This window comes from Athene cunicularia (genome assembly GCF_003259725.1).
Source record: "Athene cunicularia isolate RWA chromosome Z unlocalized genomic scaffold, athCun1 chrZ_part2, whole genome shotgun sequence".
NCBI lineage: Eukaryota > Metazoa > Chordata > Aves > Strigiformes > Strigidae > Athene > Athene cunicularia.
In genome coordinates this window covers 13,070,038-13,086,019 of record NW_020799143.1, presented here as the reverse complement: position 1 = coordinate 13,086,019, position 15,982 = coordinate 13,070,038, and positions in this window count along the sequence as shown.

The following is a 15,982-nucleotide window of genomic DNA, read 5'->3' as shown; positions in this document are numbered from 1 at the left end:
ATGCATGCAATACAGTAACAAGAATAACAGTTCTTTCTGGTAATGGCATGGAAGGAAATGATGCAGTCCCACCATGACTTCATCCATAGGATGGCTGTGTTATTGGATTATCTTCAGAGTACCACAGCGATGCACTGCTAATTCTGTATTTTTAGGAGCAGTAAGTCTTAGGATGCATTGACTCTGACTTACCTCTACACTAGAGCTTGCATGTCTATGCCTAGTGTCACTTTTGGACAGGCTGTGTACTGCAGGATATGTAGGTCCAGACACTGTGTCATTTACATCAGGGGAAATATATGTGTGTCCTGTCCTTCCCTTCTACCCCTTCTACAGGGTGTGCCTTGACATAAGGCAAAACATAGCACAGGTAATGTGTAGGTTGCTTGGTTCATGTTGCCAGAATATCCCATTCTCTTACATACCACTTCAGAGGTCACACTGTATGTGTTTTCTTTGCAGTATGGCTATTACAGTTGTGTGATAATTATCAAAATGCCTTTGCATGCTTGAGGTGGTGAATGACAGAGGAAGAAATAGAAGGGCAGTGAGTCATCTTCAGTTTTCACCAGTGCAAATGAGGACAAGGCACAATCTTCTTGCTCTCTGTTAGAAGATATTTTTCCCTCTCTGAAAAGTCTCTGAGCGACTTTCCTGCATGGATGAGGGTATTGCCCTCAGGTGTATCCTGACAACACTGTTGTCATCTACAATCTCTTTGCAAGTATCCTACACCAATCCAGACAGCATTGTAAATCAAGTTTCTTGAACAAGTATTTCTCATCCAATTAATCCAGGTGCAGCAGCAGCAGCAGTTCTGAGGGGTCCAAATATGGGTAGCTGGTAATAAATGACAATAAAATTCTTTCATGTATTAAAAATATCTTTTTGGCAGCCCAGAAATACATGTTGTCCTTTCACCTCTTTCAACCAAAAGTACATTCTAGATAGTGCCTGCCTTAATGGTTATAGGAGGCATATATTTTTTCTTTTGTGCTTACCTTAGTTTATAGGTTTGAACCCAGACAGAAGGAAGACAATCCTGAAGATCTTTCCGTCTTAAAGGTTACTATATTTTTGCCTTTCATCTGTTTTGCTGAAGGATCCAAATGATGAGAGTGACAGCTTAATCCAAAAAGAATGTGAGAGGAAGAGTTTCAAGGATCATGCTGGTAGCTAAGGTCTCGTTTCAGGAATTAGATTAATTTAATGCTCATAAAAAACACCATAATGACAGCCCTCAAGACAAAGTCTCTATTCACAGAACATGCTCAGCTCTTGCAAAGTTTTGGCCCCACTACATGTTTTATTTGCTTGTCCAAGTACAACTTGCAGGTGGCAGGTATGCTTAAGGATGTTTTGTGTGAATCATGGAATCACAGAATCGTTTAGGTTGGAAAAGACCTCAAAGATCAGAGTCTAACCATTAACCTAGCATTGCCAAGTCTACCTCTAAACCATGTCCCTAAGTGCCACATCTACACATCTTTTAAATACCTTTGGGAATGGTGGCTCAATCATTTCCCTGGGCAGCCTGTTCCACTGCTTGGTAACCCTTTTGTTGAAGAAGTTTTCCGAATATCCAACCTAAGCCTCCCCTGGTAACTTGAGGCCATTTCCTCTTGTCTTATCGCTTGTTACTTGGGAGAAGAGACCAACACCCACCTTGCTACAACCTCCTTTCAGGTAGTTGTAGAGGGTGATAAGACCTCAGCCTCCTTTTCTCCAGGCTAAACAACCCCAGTTCCCTCAGCCACTCCTCACAGAATTTGTGGTCTAGACCCTTCACCAGCTTCACAGTTCTTCTCTGGACACACTCCAGTACCTCAATGTCTTTCTTGTAGTGAAGGTCCCAAAACTGAACACAGTCATCAAGGTGCAGCCCCACCAATGCCAAGTGCACGGGGACTATCACTCCCCTAGTCTTTCTGGACACACTATTTCCCTCTTGTCACACTATAATCCCTCTTGTCAAGAGCCTGACTTTATCCTATATCCATAGGACCTGAAAAGAGAACTTAGACAGATGGTACTGAGCTTTACCATTGGGACCGTAGCTTCTCCCTGATCAGGTAGAGGAATTAAGCAAACTCCCCTAGGGAAGAAGCAGCTGGTGACTCTACCACTTGGAGGTGGGGGGTGGGGGTGGTGGTGGTGGTGGGTGAGGTGTGGGCTGGGGGGGGAAGCACAGAAGTCCCATGGAGGACAGCCCCTGCCCTGCCAGGGACAGCCAGCATAAGGTGATGCTGATTTTGTGCCTCTCTGCTGTGTGTGCCAGCGGGACTGAGCTCTGACAGACACATGCCAGTAGGGACCAAGACAAGAAATCTATAGCTTCTTAGCCACTGAACTGTCAGGACAGCAATAATTTTTGATTATTTCTGGTTTTGGCTGGATCTGAGGCGGTGATATGGAGGTGTAAAGTTTTATATCCCATTACCATATCCCTAAGCCATTCAGTGTCTCAAGTGAGCTTTCAACTTACCAAGTAAGATCATCTTTAAAAATGCATTTGGTGTCTGCCTCCTAACAAATTTTGTATACATACAATATATACAACAGTAAAATATGTGTTTATATAAAATATTACATTTTGCATTGATATTTATATTCAAGCAAGCACAATTTTAAATATAAAGACTACACGTGTAATGTATGTGTATAGTACATTGACAAGATTTATGTAAACATTATACTACTAGGATAAATGTACAGATGTTCTCAGTGTACGTAAGACGTTCTAAGATTAGCAGTTAACAGTGTCATTGCTATTGGGCTTAGCTGGTAAAAGGTATGAGCATGTGAGTTAATAACCCTTCACAGTCCCAGTCTGCGACAGTGGGAAATCAAAAAAAAAAAAAAGGAATAAATCAACTTCCCTCTCAGCCTGTGAAAAATACGGGCATTGATGTGGGACCATGACACATACTGACTTCACATATCTCTATGATTCAGTTTTGCCCTCAGATGAACATGCATTTCCTGCACTTACTTGATTCTTCTCTGGTAGTTCCACCTTGTCAAAGGACATCATAATAATCTTCCTGCCCAACCTCCTCTGCATGTACACATGAGCTGGGTGGTTATGCAGATGTGAGCATAAAATGTGGTGACCTGGCTGTCGAGCTGTTTGTGAGCATAGAGTAAAATGCAGAAGATCAGAGTCAATGGCCATTTTGATAATTTTGCTGCCAGTTTTGCAAATACTAAAATCCAAGTCAATCTGTTCAGCTAACCTTCTCAGTCATATTGGGTTGTTCTCTAAATTTAAGCCCAGTTCCTGCCCAACTTTTTTCAAACAATCACTTCAATGGATTTTATTAAATTTATGTCAAAGCTAAACATTCCTAGTTCAAATACTTCCCACAGAATGCACACTCCTAGCAGACACTGCAGACCCTTTGTATCCCAGGCACCAGAGGATGGACCTCTGTGTCTCTAAATCCCCTCATCTATTTGCAGTCTGCCTTCTGGAGCTCAGCACACTAGAACTTTCTAGCTGTCCTTTCAGTGCAAAAAGCTGCATTTCCACTGAAAAGCAGGGAAAACAGAGAGCGAGGGCCAGGGTTTGTGTCTAACTGCAAATGCGTAAAGGCACACCTTCTACTGGGCAAAGATGGCCCAAAACACAGAGAAGCTGTGACACTCCCCCTCCCCCCCCCCGAACTTAAGAAAAGCAGTGTCCTTCTGACTGGTGATCCCTGTTTTTCCCTTGTGACTGAATGTACTTACAATATTTATATCATCTTAACTTTTTTTTTTTTCTTTCCCAGAAGAATTACTTTGTTCCATAATTAAAATCCCCATGGTCATTTGGCAGCTCTTACATTAGCCAGAGAGATATTTATGCACTGCCTCAAGTATTAACAAGACAGAGCTGCAAGCCAAAGCAGACTGTGATTTAAGAGGGTACCTAATTTTCGTGTTTACATGTTTCTTTTTATATGCAGTGAAAATGCAGGTATTAGGAGATGGATATCCTTGTTAATAACCTTTTGAACATCATGCTTAATATTTACTTTGATAAAATTGGCAGGTGATGGTTAAGAAAGGTAGCTTCATGAGCACCCTTGGCTCCACCTCTGCCTTTCAGTGACAGCATATGTGGGATGGAGAGGATCAAAAGCCAGAGAAAGCAACTGTATAAACAGTTTAGGTGGTAACTGGCTTCATTAGGCAGCAGAATATTTTAAGACTATTGATAATATTTAATTAAGCAGACGTGGCCTTATTTCATCAAGCAGACATGACTAATACTGAAGTCTTTTTATAGCACACATTTAATTTAGACACCCTCTCCTGGTGACTGAAATAATATAGGGTCTGGTTCTCATTTATGCCTAGTCTCTATATGAACGCTAACTTTCTAGCCATAAACAGCCAGTGGGCTTATTGCAGGAATTGGAGTGCATGTGATCCTTTTGGAGGAATTTGAAATCTATAAATAAAACAGCATTAAAGAATCTGTACATCTACTCTGCAACAAAGGACAAGGAAACAGAAAAATGCTGGCTCTTTTTCTTTACTGTCTTTTAAGAATTAACATCAAAATGTGCAACCCAGTGCACTGACCAAGACATCCCTAACAAAACATGTTTGATATTCAGAGCTGAAGGAATATTTTCTCCTCAAAGTGGCAATGACAGCTAAGTATTTCTCCAGAGCACTTCAGGCTGTTGTTTTAAAAATAAAAAGGGTGTTTCAGTTCTTCAGAATAAAATAGTTTGTCTTTTTTGACAAAAATGTAAACTCTTCTCATGAAAATTTCTATTTAACATAATTTTCTGGCCAACAGACATTACAGTGAATGTTCTTGCATTGTTCATTCCCATACTGAAATGTTTAAAAAAGTGTTTATCACATCAAAATACTTTTCTGAAATTATATGCTTCACAACAGCCTTTACTTTAAAAACTAAAACTTTGTTACACTGTTAGTAACGCAATAACTTTTAGAAACTATTTGGCAGCTGCTCATGAAAAGTCACATTTTCCGAAGTTTTTTTTCCTAAATACTCGAATACACATAGGACACAGACTAATTACTTTCAGCATTTACACATTAGAATGGAATGACTCTGAAGAAGCTATTGCCTTGGGTAAAGAATATAATATTAAAATTCTTAAGGAGTCCCTCCCACAATTAACTCTTTAATATTAATTTTCCTTAAATGTTATTTTTAAAGTTTTAAATGGTTCTGAAGCAGATCCTGAAGAAACCCAATGCACTGACTGAAGTTATAGCTGTATATTTAGACAATTAGTAACTTTATTTGGGCAAAATAAAATCAGCTTCCAGTTCAGTCCATTTCAGTACTTTCCCCGCCTGCACTGTAGAGCCCTGAATTGTTTTCATCTCCCTGTATTTTTCCTCTCTGCCCAGTCCCTGCGCTAGAGTATAGAAGAGTATCTGGGGAAAACCAGGGGAAGGAGAACTGACATGAGCTCTGTGAAAAGCAAACTAGGATGCTTCTGGTGCTGCGCTGAAGAAAATGGTCTGCAGTCAACCTTAAAAACATTAGCAAGCTTTTGCATCTGTTTTTTACTGAAGATTAGCAGTAAGACTTAAAGGCTGCATGGACTCTAGTGTGGGTTGATAAGCCTCAGAAATATTTTCCTGCTTTTTCTCCTAAAGGCTGAGGAGACATTCCTGCAGCTTTATTCCTGTGGAGCTGAGATAAGCTGGAATGCCAGAGTGAGTCTGGTGTATTTATCAGTCAGTGAAAATCTCAGCTCAAATCAAACACTAGTTGAGAAGATCATCAATCACTTTTTTTAGTTTCCAAGAGATAAGACAGGCAATTTTTATTAAGAACAGTTACGGCACCACTGAAATGTAGTTAAAAAGACATACTGTTCACAATTACCAGCCGTAATTGTGTTATGAAGAGACTACTTTTATATAGATGTTCTGAGGTTGTGCTCTACCTATATCTTTTTCTGAAGCTGAAGACAGCTCTGAATTAAGGTAAAGGCTTGCATTTATTACCATTTATCAGTTTAATGATCAGCCATGTTAGTATCCCAAACTGCTTATTGCATAAGTTTTGCAGGGCCCCTTATTCTCCCTTGCCTCCCTTACCTGTGAGAAGGTAGGAGAGACTTGGGATTTATTGTGATCCTAGCTGGCAGCTAGCTGGCAAACTATGGTTCGCACTCATCTGAACGTGTGTGGATGATGAGATTTATCTCCTCAGGGGAGTCACTGCCTCCAGGGCTGGGGAGTCCTGAAGTATCCCAGAATTTCAGTTCTGCTTCATCGACCTGGCTCCAAAATGGGGTGTGGGTGTGGGTGGGTGGGTGTGTGTGTTAGCCTTTTTCTGATTTTTTAATCACATGGTGAAATCCCTCAGTGAGAATTAAATTCTTACTTATATCATGCAAAATGACCCAAAAGATCCAGCAGGAAAATTTTCAGTTCCTTAGAAAACTGACAAGTCCTTTCTGGTTTGGTGGGCTGCCTATACTGCAGTGCAGTAAGGTGTACCCTTACTGCCACATCATGTTCTCCAGAAATTTATTTCTGGTACAAAGCATCCTCTCAAAGATACCACATGGAAAAAGTACAACTTCTTTTGCTCTGTTTACCTTAGTGTAAATCTTTCGCTTGTTGATCAATTCTGCATCTGAGCTACTTACTGACCTTTCAAGTGCCAAAGTGTTCAGTGAAACAAATCCATCTGCCCACAAGATACTGTTCCAAGAAGATTGCATTTTTTTTTCCTAGTCTTTCTTTCTTCATCAGCTGATAGACAGGATCTAAATTCCAGAGAGCATTTTTTTGTATATGAATATAAAATGCAATGAGGGGCTTGTGCAGCTCCATGATCATCTTTTCAAGTAATAATAATTTTTTAAAAAGATAATGCCGCTCTTGTCTGTCTAAGGACTAAAGAGACTTCCCTTCCCATAATAGCCAGGGGAGGGAGAGAGCCCAGGGCTCCATTGATGTGCACAATGGGACTCTTCTTGCAGCACTTCTCAGGGCAGTTAAGAAAGTCAGCTATTACCCAGAGCGATGAAAGGCAAGCAGCAGGAAATGGAGAACCTGAAGAGACATGACTAAAACCCGTCCCTGTTAGGGAACCAGCCTCATCAGGCTCTAATCAGTGAGAAACTAGCTGTGCTGCCAGGGCCTAAAATATTTAAATCCCAGTGACAGACAAGATATAAACTATGTGAGTCTGTATTTCAGGCTGCTGTCAAGGAGGAACTGTTTGGCTTTGTGAGAGGAATGAGCTGGGAGAGTGGAAGAAGATGGGAGGCAACAATAGATCTATTAATTATTGTACTTTGCAAGCTTTCATCTTCTTTCTTAGAAAAATCATAATTTAGACACAGGTGAGAGGGTCCTGCTGCCAGCATTGAACCAGCCATGCTCCTTAAAGATGCCTGCCAGTCTTCCCACTCCCTTGCAGCCCTGAAGGGGAGGAAAATCCAACTCTGCCATGCAAGGGGCCCCAGTATGATCACTAGAGTAAGGATACTAAAACCATAAAGACAGGGCCAAATTCTAACATCACTTGACTGTTGTTAAATGCTTAAATCTAGATGTGCTCAGCTCTGCTCTCCAGTAGATGCTGAAGCCAGTCCAGCTCCTTTCTTTGCTCAGTCAATTCCCATCTCTCAATCCTCACCTGCTTGGCATTGTTTTCAGACCTTATCAAGAAGCAATGGTGGTGCTTTTTGTAAAACAGAGCTCTTTTAGCAAAGGAACACCTGCTTTCTGTAGGTGATAATGCATTGTCCTTCACTTAAAAGAAGAAAAACTGGAAAAGGTAGCTAAGGAGTCACACAAAAGCTGTTGTCATTTTACCCTGAGTGACAACCAATTATTTCCAGCATTTACAATCTAAAATACAACTTTTGTGGGTCACAGAATCCAATAGAAATCACTTCTATGCTTGTTTTTTCAAAGTGGCAACTGAAGCTGTACCTAGAGTTGTAGGTCAGACACCAGTGTGAGTTTGTACAGACAAACATTGTGTAATTGTGCAAACAAGGCAGATCAGGGTATACTTCATGGTCTGCTAGGGAATATATTTTAAAATCTGGTCATTATTTGCTTGTTACTACAGTTTGCACACATCTGTATTGTTACCAACTCACACTTTTGCACTCTGATAATAGTAATTAACTGTACAGTGCTGGCGAGTAGATAGAGAGGAAATTTCTGACTTTTTGAGTTCTGCTGTATTTTGAAAAATCTATCCCTTTTCAATTCCATATTTGAAAGGAAAGAGTCCCAATAGAAAGCAAAATATAGGTCAGAAACATGTTTTTAAAGAAAAATATTTTAAAGAAAATATTTTCTTTTGGTTAAGAGCAGGATGCTAGCATCTCAAATGCAGCATGAAGCCACACTGTGAGCTCCTCTCTATGGCTTTTGGGAAAGGAAAACCATGTTTGTGCTACAAAATATTATTATGGTAGAGCATGCTCTGTGGCCCACATCCAAGGTTTCCAGTTATTGAGCAGTCCATGCTGAAATTCTTTGTGGCTATAAATCTAGCATGCCCTTGGAATGAATCAAATTTACTGCATGCTTATAGCAGCTGGAGATGCTTAGGCCCATGGAAAACAGTGTGTCCTTGTGCTAGACACCTTGAAAAGACAGAATAGGATGAAGCATCTGCCTCTTGGAGATTAAAATCAAAATTTAAAAGAGTCATAAAAGGTGAAGGAAGACTATATGTGGAATAAGCACTAAGGGAAGGACTGAAAGGGATTGCAGGAAACAGCCACACTGAATGAGGAAAAATACATCCCTGGGGATACAAGTAATGACTAGTCCTGCACAAACTTCTTGCTGCAATGGCTCTTGCCAGCTATTCTACACAGATTTTTTTCCAAATACCAAACAGCTACAGAACACAAGCAGCTGGGTGCAAGGTAGTACCTCTTAAAAGTGAAGAATGCCTTGTGTTTCCTGGGACCAGAGGAAGTTAGAGAGGGCTGAAACAAGCTGGGACCTTATTATTTCTCTCCTGCCCAAATACTGTTGGGCAGAAGACAGAGCAAGATTGGCATATCCATCTCACACAGGCAAACAGTTTTTGCAACTGGAGAGGATCAGTGCACTTTTAAAGATCTGGCAAAGATGTCTGAAAATAATGGCCAAAGCATTATTTGCTTTTTTTTTTTTCCCTAACATTTTGTCTCTGACTGTGTTATGAAATGACTGTAGAAACACAACACTTAAAATTCTCATTGACCAAGCACAGTATGCTTCTTGTTTATATAATGGCATCAGAGAAAAAGGAGCCTTGCCAGAGACATAGACTTCATCTCCCAAGAGAAGTAGCACAGACATCACTAGTTCAGGTGTCTTAAAACCAAACACTCAGTCTTGAGAGACTGTTGGCAAAATGGATTGCATCTGTCCAGGTGCAACCTACATAGTCCTCTGCTCACACAAGAGCAGAGGTCTGTGGCAGACCTCTGGCATCTGGGAGAAAAAGTGATGTGCAAAGGAAAGGACAGAATCAGCAGTGGGATGCTGGGGCTGGGGGGAAGGGGGTTGATAGTAACCAGAAGACAAATGCAGCTGAGCATCAGATAGCCACCACATAGTAAAATTAACTATATCACAAATAGTATGGGAGATAGCACTAGAGAACTGGTACCTAAGAATCAATGTTCACAGCTTTCATATGGCTACTTTAAATATATGGCTAATATACAGCTTCTTCCTTTGCATTTCAACAATTTCCTTGTTTTTCATATCTGAACTTAGAAGCTGTATTTCTCACTGCCCTATTGAACATGTAGACAGTACTGGGCTGAAATACTGTGACTACCAGTCCCTTTCCAGAGTTTGCATCTTGTTGTTCACATTAACAGAAAGTTTTGGAGAGACATAGGCTATATATTCAAATTACATCACCTAGTCTTTGACTGCAAATTCCTAATCAGCTGGGAATGAAATGTGCCTTTTTACTAGATCTCTTGTTTACCCAGGCTTTGAGCTCCTCCTCTATTTAGACTTGATCCATTGAGAGGAAGATGAGACCAAACTTCAGAGAACAGCCCAAGTCCAGCAGCTGACCGTAGTTATCTGTGGCATGGCCTTTCTCGAGAAACTGTCTAACTTGAAAAGTAGAAAGAAGAGATGGCTGGAGACAAGGCACTTATTGTTGGTGAGAGCAGCCTGCTGAGGCATCATAATGGAAAATGCTTATGATGCAGATATGGATCCATCTACAAAGGGGAACTGGGCATGTAGTCAGCACCGATAGGGTCCAAGACAAGACCTTCTGAGGAAAGGAGGACCCTGATATGTCAAAGGGTGTAGAAAGACCATGTGTAAAACCGGTGTAGTGCACCACAGCTAATAACAGTGGCCATGTGCATAAAATCAAGCCGAAAAGAGCCTCCACCTGTTTCTATTCTGGGGGGAATTGCATGTCACTGGGCATTGTAATTAACAGCAGTAGTGTCTCCCATGTCTCTCCTCCCCATGTTTGGGCTAGTTCAGGAAACAGGCTACCTAGGTTTAATCAGCTTTGTAGGTGACACATTTAGGTGTCACATGAAACATACTTTGACAATTTGTGGCAAATATGAGAACTCAGGGTCCCTTGCAGAAGATTACTCTTACTATGTCCTGCAAAGGCAGCTCAAATTTGTGGATCAAGCAGAATGTAGGCTACTACAGTGGATAACAGAGATGACAGATCTTGTGCAACAGGGAGCTGGAGGTGTTCTGCCTGGTCCAGAAAGCAGTTGTTCCCTTTTTACTACAAAGAACTGTCCATGAAATTATTACCACTGCATGCAAGCTTGATTTCCTCAGGCAAAACAGGACTTGATGCAATGCTTTCAATTTTTAATCTGTTTATAGTTTTAAATAGATAAGCAAAAAGGATTATTCTCCTGAGTAAATGATTTTCAAGGTTCCAATTTAGCAAGCCATCTTTCATCATATCATACATCCAGTGCCATACACATGCTAAACTGGAAAAACTGAAGAGTATGGTTTCAGGCTTCACTTAACTAGAGCCTGACTGAATCAGGATAGCAGAAAAATACCCCTTGCCTAGATAAGAAAGTCTTTATTTTATTTATAAAAAGGCCAGTGAGACAGCAACTTTATATTAAATTCAGATGGCAATATTCCGCAAGATCCCTCCATAAGATACAGATGGAGAAGGTCATTCTCTTCTCCTTTCAGACAGCTTTAAAAATGAGCAGATGCTGCTCAGTTATGTGCTTGATAAATGCATTTTGTTTTATTTCCTGCCATGCATAAAACTCAGCTAAACCCTATCTGTTTATGCTGAGTCAGGGTATGTATATGTGTATTTATATGCATACATTAATGGATAAACTTTATCAGCCTATTTTACATAAAAATAAGAATTGTGCTGTTTATCAGTTCATATTTCACCTGCAACATCATGTATAATTTTCTTTTGTTTCCCTGTTTATTTAGCAGTCTTATTTGTTTTCTCTTTCTTCATCCTCTCCCCAACTCTCCATATATCTCTATTACTTATATTCTCTTCCCACCTAAGTTTTCCATTTTTCTTCTTCCCATCTTTTACTGCTGCATTCTAGAAGAATTCTGTGCTTGCATAGTTTCTGGTTAGGAAACACATAAATATATGAAATATTTCCTTCTCATCCTGGATAAACACCATGTCCATCCTGCAAACCCTTGGTCCAGGTTCTGCTGTTCAGGAGTGTGGATTTCCTGTCTGTTGTGGTTGGTCAGTGAGCACAAATAAAGATGTGGAAACCACAATCAACTGCAATATACAATCACTGTTCAAATATTCAAATAAATACCACTGTTCAAATATTCAAATAAACACCAGGTGGTTGAAACAGCTTAGTCTAAAGGAGTACAGGAGGCAAGAGAAGGGAAAGGAAGAGAAGGCAAGGTGAGGCAAGGAGGTATAAGAAGACATACATTTAATGGACAAATGTAGCTCTGGCTGACTATTTTAAGTTTAAGAGTCCCTTATATTTGACAATAGAGCAACAGCAGTAAAGCAGTGCACTTCAGGTGGAACATGCTTGTTAAACTTCTCATGAAAGAAACTGTTGTTTCCTCCTATACTTTTCCCCTCTCAATCAACCTCATGCTGTTGGTTTCAAATGTTTGCTCAAGGAGAATGTTCAAGGAAACAAATATGCTGTAAATCCAGGGTTTCAGTAATGAAGTCTCCATCTCCTGGAAATGACCTTCCAACTTTCTCAAATAAGACAAAGATTTATGATGGTGAATTTCTTGGGCTTGGCCAGGCATTGAGTGGAACATCTGGGTAAGTGTTGCAGAAAATATGTGCTCTAAATCTTGAGATAAAGAGTTGGAGATTGAGAAACATTCTATCCTTAAACTAACTCACATTTAGCTTCCATCCCCAGATCAAAAGCTTCTCATATTAACAGTGTGTTACCCTGAATTTTTAATTTGCCCTTTCATGAAAGCTACATCTGAGCTTGTATTTAAGGCTCAGACAATATTTCTTGGGTATTTCTAGCAGTTTTGCCATCAGCTCAAAGTGAAGAGACACCTCAGTTCAAGAAGTCTTTCTATCTTTAGAAAGGAGAACATGCTGGAATATGTAATTGTATGCAAATCTCACTACCATCATGTTGATTTGGAAACAACTTCCCACTTCAGTATTTTTAGGAAAGTCTCCTGTCCTTTAGCATCTCTGTTTCACCATGCTTTTCTGAGTCCCTCTCACTCAGTTTTGCACTTATCTAAGAAGACATCTCCTACTGGAGTGTACAATTTATTTCTTCAGGAAAGAAAGCTTCTCCTGGTCCTCCAAGCATTGGTGGGAAACCTCTGGTACTCTGGTTCATGGGATATATGTTCAGGTATTATAACACTTCAGTATATGTCTTCTAAATATTTTGAAAACGGTAAAAGAAAAAAAAAAAAAGTAAGAAAACCATTTAAGATGTTTGCTTTAGAAATGTTTCCTTAAGTAATATTTGCCACTGGAATGCTAGCACCAACTTTTAAACCAAATAATGTTAATTTCCTACCTACCTTTCATTGGAGGCTCAAGATCTGTTTACCCACACAACTGCTATGAAATATTACTAAAACTCTTGTTGTAGGAAAAAAATGACAACTTTCATCACAAAATTGAAACCTCCAAGAACACATTAGCCTAGGGAATGCTAAATAAACCTCTGGCTGAGCCAAAGCCTTCTAGAGAGAGGGCAGAGATTTCAATTTTTAGCTGACATCTATGAGAAGAGTTCATTTTTATCATTTTTCCAATGAAGGATTAATAAAAAGAAGTAGTAAACCAAAAATGACTGTGCTTTCACCCTACAACAAAACAGCTGGCCTTGTTTCTTTGATTTATGCTGAGGAAACACTCAGCTAGTGGCCTGGGACTTTAACAAGAAACAAAAAAATTTGACTTGAAACCCAAAGACAGACCTTGCTAACAGACTTTCCCGTTTCCTGCCTCCAGCAGCTCCTGAAAACAAAGCAGATATTTATCCCCATCGACAGCTGCCCCCCTGTGCTTCCCATCAACATGTCCCCAGCTGTCCAGCACTGCACCTGGGTCCCCACACACCCTGGCCAAGCCTTCCTGATGCCTGGCAAGAGATGCAACAGCCCCCTCGATGTCCTCAATGGAAACACTCCAAAATGCCCCAAAATGGCACCAGTCCCTCAGGATCCCTGATGGGGTTGGCAGTGACCCATGGGAGCAGGGATTGGCCCAGTGGCTCTTTGGAAAGGGTCAGGGAGGAATCAAGTGGTGGGGAGACAGCTGAGCATGGCTGGGGAGAAGGAACAAGATGGGAACTGGCCAGGACATGGAAGACGTCAATCCCATTTCTGGCTTCTGTGGAGCTTAGACCATTTGTATACAATCCATTCTCCATCATGGGGATGAGTTGCTCTTCCTCTCAGCTGCTGTCTGCTCAGCTTTCCCAGAGCAGCGGTTGTCTCTTTGCTGTGCAATTGTGCTGGATTACCTCCATAGCTCTCTCTTCCCACCCATCTTCTTTCTTCCTCGATGTGTTTTGATGTTTCCTAAAGCCCTGCTGTGCTGGGACATGGTCTGTTCCTTCTTGCCTGTGCTTTGCAGCTCAGTCCAAAGAGACAGGGGCTATCATGGGATCCCAAGCAAGGATGCCACTCAGCACAACATAGTACCTCATAGCATCAGGCTTGTAATTGTCTGCGTTGCGTGGCACAGTTGAACTGGCAACTCATATTGGGCCATGAATATAACTGTGAAAATAATTAATATTAAAATTAATACTAATTCTAATAAGTACTACTACTACTAATAATAATGCAATTTGCCTAAAATGTGCATTACCTGCTCAAATGGAACTTCATGGAAATCCTTACCCAGAATCAGCTCAATCACCTGTTGAAAGGAAAAACCAAAAAAGAATCACTTGCTGCTCAAGCAGATGAGCTTTGAGAAGCATGAGAAACAGTCAGAAATTAACAGACTGGCAAGGGATGCACTGTGCTGCAGCAGAACAGACATGGTGTCTCCAGGGAGCCCAGAGCTGCTCAGTTTCTGTCTTCTCAGTTAGCAAGCTGTTAGCTTCCCTGTCCTCTGGCTTTCATTTAAGGGTTTTGGCTATGCTGTGCATGATGAATGTTGAGACTGTTAGGGCAAATTCCTGCATTCTGCATCACTTGAGCAAGGAATACATTTTCCTCCTGAGGTATTGTGTTGATGGATGTACCCATCACTAACAGCACAGTATCATTCTGGATCTTTATGCCTGAGCTCTATAGATCTTTCATTTCCAATTGGAGTAAACACTGCAGTTTATTTTTGTTCTCAGTAATAACATTTTCTTGAACTAACTACTCCATTTTGACTAAACAGAGATCTGAAAATCATTGTTCAAATTTGTTTTTTCAGCAATGGTTTTGGCCAAGTTCACATCTAAGAACAAGTTGAGACTAAAATTTAGGCTTCATGGAAGCAACTGCTGTCACAGATTTAATCTTAAAGTAGTTTTTGTCTCAAAACTTCAGGTGTATCCAAATCCCTTCTGGAATATTAATGATCTGACTAAGGCAGCAGACAGGGATTATTGCTTTGGATTGGTCTAAAGGCATAATCTTGGAATTCCACACTGAACATCTTCAGTATCAAATAGCACCATTTGGGCCTGATCATAAATCCCAGTTCCAGAGTGCAATGACAACTCAGTGAAATGTCTGGAGTGACTTTTTTTTTAATGTGGGCAAGCAGCTGATTCTCCCTCCCTCTCTCTCCCACATTGCAATTTCATTCTTCTAAATGTTTTCATTCTAGCAGAAATTTTTCCCAGAAAAAATCAACCTCATAACAGACACTCAACATTTCAGCTTGAATTGTTTGGCAAAGTGATAAGCAACTAAAAGCAGTACTTTTTAAATGGGAAAAAGTGTTGCACAGCAGTCTCTGTACCACTCATTATTTTAATCTGTTTGTCTAGCTATGATATTGCCAAGGCATTTATGACTAGAGTATTTAGGGCACTGGCTAAATGTCAATTAATTCTTCAGCCTTTTTGCAAAGATTTATCAAATTAAAAGGGAAGGTTCCCTTCCCTCATGCTTGGTACATACAGGTTTGGCACTGTAGGCCTGCTTGTTGAAGTGGGGGTGAGAAAGCCTTTGAGAAACTCGGTAACTTCCAAGAACCCCAAGTGGTCAACCTGAAACACATCTTTTCTTGTAGAGGCATTTTCAGTTTTCTGCAGTTTTTACACTGATTTTTAAAAAGAGTTGGATAATACAGTGCTTAATGGTGTTATAGTTGCACATGCTAAGACTAGAATAATTGAGACTCCTCCTTGTGACTGTAATCTGGATTTCCTGGATGTGCTCCTTCAGCTCACGCGCTGGTGATGGAATGTGTTACTCACAAACTAATTAGTGCATCTGCATTCATATATCATTATTAATGTCTTTGTTTCATGCCAAAGTGCACTTGGTATTTTACAAAGCATAAAAGTGGGCAGTGCCTGGCCTAAGGAGAGGT